The sequence below is a fragment of the Asparagus officinalis genome, chromosome 2 (assembly GCF_001876935.1).
Source record: "Asparagus officinalis chromosome 2, Aspof.V1, whole genome shotgun sequence".
Classification (NCBI taxonomy): domain Eukaryota; kingdom Viridiplantae; phylum Streptophyta; class Magnoliopsida; order Asparagales; family Asparagaceae; genus Asparagus; species Asparagus officinalis.
In genome coordinates, this window is record NC_033795.1 from 2474600 (window position 1) to 2482808 (window position 8209).

Below are 8209 nucleotides of genomic sequence, written 5' to 3' on the forward strand. Positions count from 1 at the left end.
ACGGGAGTACGAACACTCACCCAAACGTCGGTATCTACTCACCAAATCGGCAGCATCAAAACTGACTGCCTACGTATCCTCTTGCCCAAGGAATCAAGCCTTCACGTAGTTCACCCAAATGGCCTCCAAAGGCCTCAATCCACTAGAAGAGTTCACAACCCTTCTTCAATATCACGATCAAGTCTGCGGCTGATAGCACCTCCAATGGCTCCAAACTGAACTAATCCAAACATCTCCACCTGAGATGAACCAATGGCCATATCCAGACTACATCCATCAGCTGTACTCGAATCAATCAACCTATCATCTGCATCCAAATCAACACGATTCCAAATCTGTGTCACATCAGCTGGAATCCCCAATGATGCAGTATAAAGATCTGATCATCACTCTCCACCTGCCGAGAGTCAAACGTGACATACCTGCTCAGAACAAAGTCAGAAGCTAATACCTGATAATCAAACACGCATCTGAATCCCAAATGTGCTATCGGATCAAATCTCACATCCACGATGTGACTGAGTGCTGGGTAGCCAAACATCCGACGCAACCCAAAATCTGAAGCAGCTCTACCAGATCCCATATCTATACATGCAGCAGTCGGCAACCTATACATGAGACGGCCTAAAACATGTCGTAGCCTGCACACCAATGCCAATGCTCGATATCAAACGCCAATCCTCCTCCAGAAAGGAACAGCTACCTGAATCTGCCATCTCGCCTTGTCGCCTCAAAGTTTCCACACCAATGAAGTGTCTCCTATTGCCGTGAGCTCGGCACAAATGCAAGAAAGAACCCCTACCATAATCAGAACGTCGGGTTACCTTTCTACCAACACACTTTCTCCATCTGTTGCGGGCTTCTAGGACTTCACACCAACGGGATTTGGTTACAACCCACCAATGCCTAGAGCAATCCCCAACTGCGAAAACCACATACCTATTACCTCCCAATAATGATCCCTTGGAAGGCTCCCGAATGCCTGAATGAACACCCCTCAGAAAACCCCTCAAATGATGGATAGAAGTACCAAACTCCACCTCGATCTTCTCGCTCATACCAATGGGTTCACAGGACTTCAAACTGCAGGTCAAAGCACTCCTCAAAAATCTATGCACGACATTTCTACTCAAATAACCCAGCATCAAACAACGCCACAGTCTAGCCGAATCTGATGAAGTCATCATCTCCCTATCAATCGTCGTGTTTCTGAGTAAATAATACAAATTGCTCCTTCTGACGCCCTTCATAACAATCATAGACCCCAATGTGACCTTCAAACGTGCATCCTCCAAGGTCACTTTATAGCCAGATGCCACCAAAGCTCCTAGTGAAATGATGTTCTTCGACAACTGCGGAACGAACCTCACTCCTTCCAACTCCTGAATCACTCCGTCATACATCTGAATACGAACGGTACCAATACCACCAATAGAGCATGCATGTTCATTACCCATGAGCACAACATCCTCTCTTTCTAACTTCTAAAAGCTAGAGAACCAATCCCTCCTAGGGCATACGTGGTATGAAGAACCCGAATCCAACATCCACTCTGTAGAGTTGGCAACACAAACTGACGGCAGTGCAGACAATGAATAGCCCAAAGAATCTGAATCTGAATTGTTGCCACTAGTCTTGACAACATTCACCTCTGAAGCTTGTACAACTTTCCCCTTATTCTTCTCGGCTCGATCTAACTTTGGGCATTCAGCTTTTCAATGTCCATCATCTTTACAAAAGGCACACTGATTCCTACGAATCCCACGATGTGCACCTCTAGACTGCGACCTCCTACTTCGGTTTGAACCATGACTATGAACTACTAATGCATCTCCCGATGCCTTCTCGGAGGACTCATCAACACTCTTCCTTAACTCATAATTCACCAACACTGAGGTCACCTCCTTGTAACTAACAGTAGTTCTTCCATTAATCATAGTTAGGACAAATATACCATAATCATCATCGGGCAACGAACACAAAAGTAACATCGCCTTGTCTTCATCCTCAACCATGATATCCACATTAACCATGTCTGAAAGTAGCTTTGTGAAGTTGTTAACATGCTCCCTAATGGAAACTCCCCTTTTTATCTTGAACTGATAAAACATCTTCTTCAAGTGAAGCCGATTCTCAATGTTCTTAGTAAGATACTTTTTATTGAGTGTTTCCCACATCTTTTTCACCGAAGTCTCGTTCATCACATTATAAATAAGATCTGGTATCAAGCATGACCGAATAACTCCACACGCCCTACTTTTCATCTTCTTCCAAACCTTAGCTTCCATCTCGGCAGGTTTCTCTTGTAACTCAAGAGTCTCCTCTAAATTTTGAGCGTCCAACGCATCCATCACCTGGCACCTCCACAAACCGAAATTGATCTTACCATCAAACTTCGGAACATCGATCTTCATGTTATTGATGCTCAAACTATGTATCGTCTTCGTAATAGACGATCCCGATGTGCTTGCTTCACCCATGTTGTCGATCTAAATCTTCAAATAGGAATCCTTCAGCGAATCCTTCAAACAAGTCTCAAGTTGAACCTGAAGCTCTGATACCAATTGTTGTGTCCGGCGCAGAAGCGGTCGAATCACACAATCCAAACAAGAGAGATCACAACCAAATAAACAAGCACAATCACCAATTAACACAAGAGATTTACGTGGTTCGGCAAATTGCCTACGTCCACGGGGCAAGAAAGGGGATGAGGTTTCCACTAATAAAGAAAGAGTATAAAATTAAGATTACAAATCACTCGAAGGAACAAACTAATCTCACCAACAAGCTCTTAATCTCTCCAAACAAAACCCTAAACAAATAGCTCAGAAAATACCTCTTTTCTGTGCTCCAAATATCCCCAATTTTTTCTCTCCAAATTCTCTCTTCCAATTGTTCCATATATATAGAAATCCTAAAATCATAAACATACTAGGAATTCTAAACCAAAAACCAAATCAAATTAGGAATCCTAATAACCTATTACCAAAATAGATTAGGAATCCTAATAACCTCATGTTACCAAAATAGATTAGGAATCCTAATAACCTTATGTTACCAAAATAGATTAGGAATCCACTATCCAACAAAATATATATATTTTTTGCAAACAAGTATGATAATAATTTTGAGCAAGAAAAATGATAACGATCATGGACTTGAATGGTCAATTAAACTAAGTGATCATTAAAAGATCTTAGCTCACTAGCTCATGATATCACCACCTGCACTCACACGTAAATTTAACTCAATTCTTGTGGTCCTCAAATTATAAGACCAATGCTTGACCACCAAATATACACTCTCAAAATACCAAGGTCTTGGTCAAATCCCTAGATCACAGGGCTCTCACTTGGTCCACCAATAAAAATTGGATGTATTTAGACAGATTATATATTATTATAGCATATAAAAAAAATATTTTAATTTTTCTATGATCACTCGATTGAATAAGTGCCTTTTAAATTACCATTAACAAAAATTTATCCATATTTTAGGAGGACCTGAATCATATAAGTTTAGGTATATTCTGAATCATGGATAATATTTGATAACTGAGTTCAATCGCCTCTCAATGACCATCTTAACTTTTGAGCACTGGTGTAGCATAAGGAAACTTTAAGATGATATAAGAGCAAATCATGCATGTTCAAACTCTATCAGACGCATTTCAAAAGGGATTAAGATCCTCTCCAGTATCAAAAAAGCAGTGAAAGAACACAACTAATTAATCATAACTATTAATTATCTAGTGAATAGTTATAATTTTCTCTTTGAGTGCAATTAGGAATGAGTGCAATAGACGGAGAGACGATCAGTGTTAGATATTATATATGATCACCCACTAGATAATTAACGATTGAGATTAAAAGTAGTGGTCTATCTGCTACTTTTTTGTAGTGGAGATGATCCAAATTATTTCAAAATACCATTAAAATTTTCATCGAACTTTAAAATTTTATCTTATTGCGTAATTAGAAAAACATGATCCAAAAAAATTATATACAGCATAAATTATAGTCTTTACCATAAGTTCAGAGCTTTTACAAGGACGCATATACACACAATTATATAACACACATTTATTGATTTATGTAACTCAGATAACTCCCAGTCATTTTCAAGGAAAATCATGGCCATCAAAAGCGACGTTCGCCGTGCTTTTGATTCAATTTCTTGTCCTTTACTCTCTTATTATTTAGGAAATAGGTTGGTTGGTTGGAAATGGGGTTAGCTACGTTTGGTCAGAATTAGAGTAAGCGAAAATGTTAATTTTTATGAGCCATGCAAAAATATACATTAGATATTACTTAATTACTGTGTAGCAAATAGGGTAATTCTTTTTCTGAAACAAAGGGGGCAAAAATCCTGAAAAAAAATCATCCCAGCATCAAGATTTGACTGAAATTACCTCGTCCTTTCATAGCAAACAGCTCCCAATATTGTTTCGTTGCGATCATCTTTTTTCTGACGTGACACGATCGTTACAAATTACAATCGACGATCGGAATCCGATCAATACGATGTAGACCTCCTCCAAAATTTTGATTACGCACGTATCTCTTCTTCATCTTCTCATATACATCATAATTAATTCTCCTTCTTATTTTTCTTTCTATTCCCATAATCTACCTTTTATCCATCTATTAATTACTATCGAGTAGTTAGAGCACACCTCTTCTAAAATATATGGGAGGCGTTACAGTCACACCCCAACCATACCCCCAACCACACTCCTCTCTCGCTACAGTGTACTAGGGCCCACATGAGAATTTAAAAAAAAAAATTCTCATGTGAACCCCAGTGCACTGTAACGAGAGAGGGGTATAATCGGAGGTATGGTTACTAGGTGTGCCTCTAGCATTTCCTAATATATATTTATAAGAAATGATAGGGGCACACCCTTGTACACACCACCAACAACACTCCCTCACTATCTACAGTGCAGGGGCCCCACATGTGATTTTTTTAAAAAAAATCACATGTGGGGCCCTGCGTTGTAGATAGAGAGGGAGTTTGGTCGGTGGTGTGCCCAAGGGTGCGTCCCTAACACCCCTCTATATTTATATAATTACACACATGGGTCAACTTGTCTCCATGCTCACCAACCTCCCACTACAAAAACCCCCCCTCCCCCTGCTCCTAGTCTCATGCATGTACATCATACACTCTCTCAATCCTACCCAAAAACTCACCAGCCACAAACAAACCCCCACCATGACTCCTCCTCCTCTTCCTACCAATGCTACCACCACGGAGGCCGCTCCCCCTCCCCAACCACACCCTTCCCTCCTCCGCTCCCGCCTCTGCTCCGCCTCCGCTCGCCCGCCTGCACCCTCGTCGCCGCCGCCCCTCTACTCCCTCACCCCCTCCGCCGCCACCTCAAGTTCCGCCGCTTCGCCTACGTCACGTCGTTCCTCATCGTCAGCGACGCCACCTCGGGGACGCCTGAGCGGGCGCCGTCTCGCCTCTACGGCACTGTTCTAGGCCTTCTCCGGCGATGGCGGACGTTCCACGTCATGCAGCCGCAGAATATGTCCGCGCCACGCGGCCATCGCGTGGCGATCAGCTCGTATCGGTGGCCTTGTCGGACTCGACGGGCTGATCGCGAAGAGGGTGGGCGCTCGGGCAGATCGTGATCGTTTACTGACGGCGTTCAAGGAGGCGGAGGCCCGCGGTGGGAGGGTTGTGTTGATCCGGTGCCGGTGGGGCTAGTAACGGCGGGGCTCTGGCTGCCTGTTCTTGCCTTGGTGCTTCCTTATCCTAGGCTTGCGTGCCTTGAGGTGATTAATTACTAGTTAATTAAGTAATTAAGTGCTATTAAAATTAATTTTAGCTAGTACTAAAAAAAAATCTGAAGTTGTGGCTATAAAAGTTTGTGAGTTTTTGGAGAAATATTTCTTTGGTATACATTTCACGCCATAACTCGGGGGCCATTTGATGTTTTCTCATATTGAGAACAAATATCTTGTTAGATTAGTATGCGAGCAGAGTATTCTGAGTCACATCCAAAATAATTGGAAACTTCAAATTGTCCATTGTCCTTCTCCTATAGTTCATAGCAGCACCTTGGTTATATGAAAGATATTATGATAAGATTTTTACTCATAAATTTATAATTTGAGATGCATGGTTTTCTAAGTTGAAGTATCAATGTGATTGGTAAATTTGAATGTAACAATTGAAGTGTTAGTAGAATCAGTATATATATGATTTTATCCTTCTGTGTTTATTTCCTATATTCTATATGATTTTTCTATAGAGCTTTCTAGATGAACACGTGTCCAGTGAATATTATATTTTTTATGACAAACTTAGCTAATTCCTTCTTGAACTATTGGTGAGATCTCTTAAATTCACTCCTAAAGTATCAACATATCTATTTTGTCCTTCAAACTATGCTTATGATTTTGTTCCAAAAAAACCTATGCATGTGATTTCAATGTGATCATTTTGTGAGCCTACATGCAAATATTTTACGGAACGATGAGGTGACAATATTTTTTGTATTTCTTTATGTGTTTTTATTGGTAAGTCTCCTTTTTTCCCAAACTAAAAAAATATTTTCCACTACTTTCTCTAAACATTTTTACCATATAATCCTTATGAATAAAAAATTGTTATTTTTGAATTGCATAGTTTACATGAAAAAAATAGACAAATTAATATTTAAGGGAGCAACTTTGATCAGCAGAGTCATAAATACTTGAAGGACGAAATGATTATTTTGTCCTATTTACACTGGCACTAGCTTAATGACTAATAATCCCCTGAATACGAGCCTTTCTCAAAAAGGCTATACATGACCCAGCAGGGCCAGCACGCCACAAATTTGTTCGTTGTTGGCTCTGAATTTGAGTCCAGTAGCTTATAATATATTTATCATATGCTTTCACTTTCCAAATCCTCTCCCATAATATCATGTGGCCGATAATATTCAACATGCAATTAATTGTGGTTTCTATATATATATATATATATAGAGAGAGAGAGAGAAAACGGGAGGTGAGCTGACAGCGTAGGAAATTATATATATATCATATGCTTTCACTTTCCAAATCCTCTCCCATAATATCATGTGGCCGATAATATTCAACATGCAATTAATTGTGGTTTCTATATATACATATAGTGTACTTAGAAATAGGATGAATATATCGAATAAATCTTTTTAAAGAAAAACGCACCACCTTTAGCTTAACAAAGGTGGATTAAAGGTGGTGACCTTCTAAATTAATTCAGTCTTATTCATGCCCCACTTTCCTGATCTCTATTACTATGCACTTAAACAAGTATCATTAACCATAAAAATAAAATAAATAAAAATAAAAAGGTATCATAGGTTGCACTTGCATGAATGTGAGACGTGCAAAACTGTTTTTTTTAAAAAAATATTTTTCTTCTATCATTAAAATTATCTTTTTCCCACTCATACTCTCCGTCTAATGCATTATTATTTCTTTCTTTTCCAAAACAATTCTTTTACTATTTTTATTTTCTTCTTTCCAATTTTAGTTTTTTTCATGGAATTAATTAGATCTAGCTAGATGGAGGATTACTTAATTCCTATTTAATTCAACATCATTTCATTAATCTTTGAATATGTTTACATTGTCTACTCTTTGATTGTTAGCTAAATCATACCTTAATAGCTACTAATTATATATTTACTCTTTAACATGTCCTCATTTCATTTAAAAAACAAGAAAAAAAAAAGACAAAAAGCAATATGGTGTCTAAGACAATATATGGTGTGCAAAGAAAAAGATAACAAGTGATCTCAAGTAGGTAAGCATCAACATAGATCAAAGGTTTCCCTTCAATTTGGGAACAATATGATTTCACATCAACCACTACATGTTTTTTTTTTTTTTTTGTTAGTTCATCAATCACTATTTCATGTGGCATTTTGGGAGTTAGGTATAGCCTCATACGGTTACTAGGACCATCAATAGCAAATATATATCAAGTTTGTTAGCAACTCTACCAATTTCAATTCATGCGTCTCCATCTCTGGGATATTAAGTTAGCTAGACTTGACCTTACTAGGATTCGGGCTTGTGGCTCACGTACACGGACCACATCCCTTGCTAGCTTGGTATGTGAAACTCAAGAACGCAACGTATACGTACGTAGACACAATTTTTGGCCAACAATTACGGGATAAATTATGCAATTTCTCTAGAATTTATTTTCTAAGTTATTATTA

General features: G+C 38.9%; 1 protein-coding gene across 1 annotated transcript in view; it reads left to right on the top strand.

The window, feature by feature from the left end:
- Positions 5729 to 8209, top strand: part of LOC109829612 — a 5304-nt gene continuing 2823 nt past the window's right edge. The window contains exon 1 of the mRNA XM_020396672.1: positions 5729 to 5783. The gene's annotated coding sequence lies outside the window, so the exon portion shown is untranslated. The remainder of the gene's footprint in view (positions 5784 to 8209) is intronic.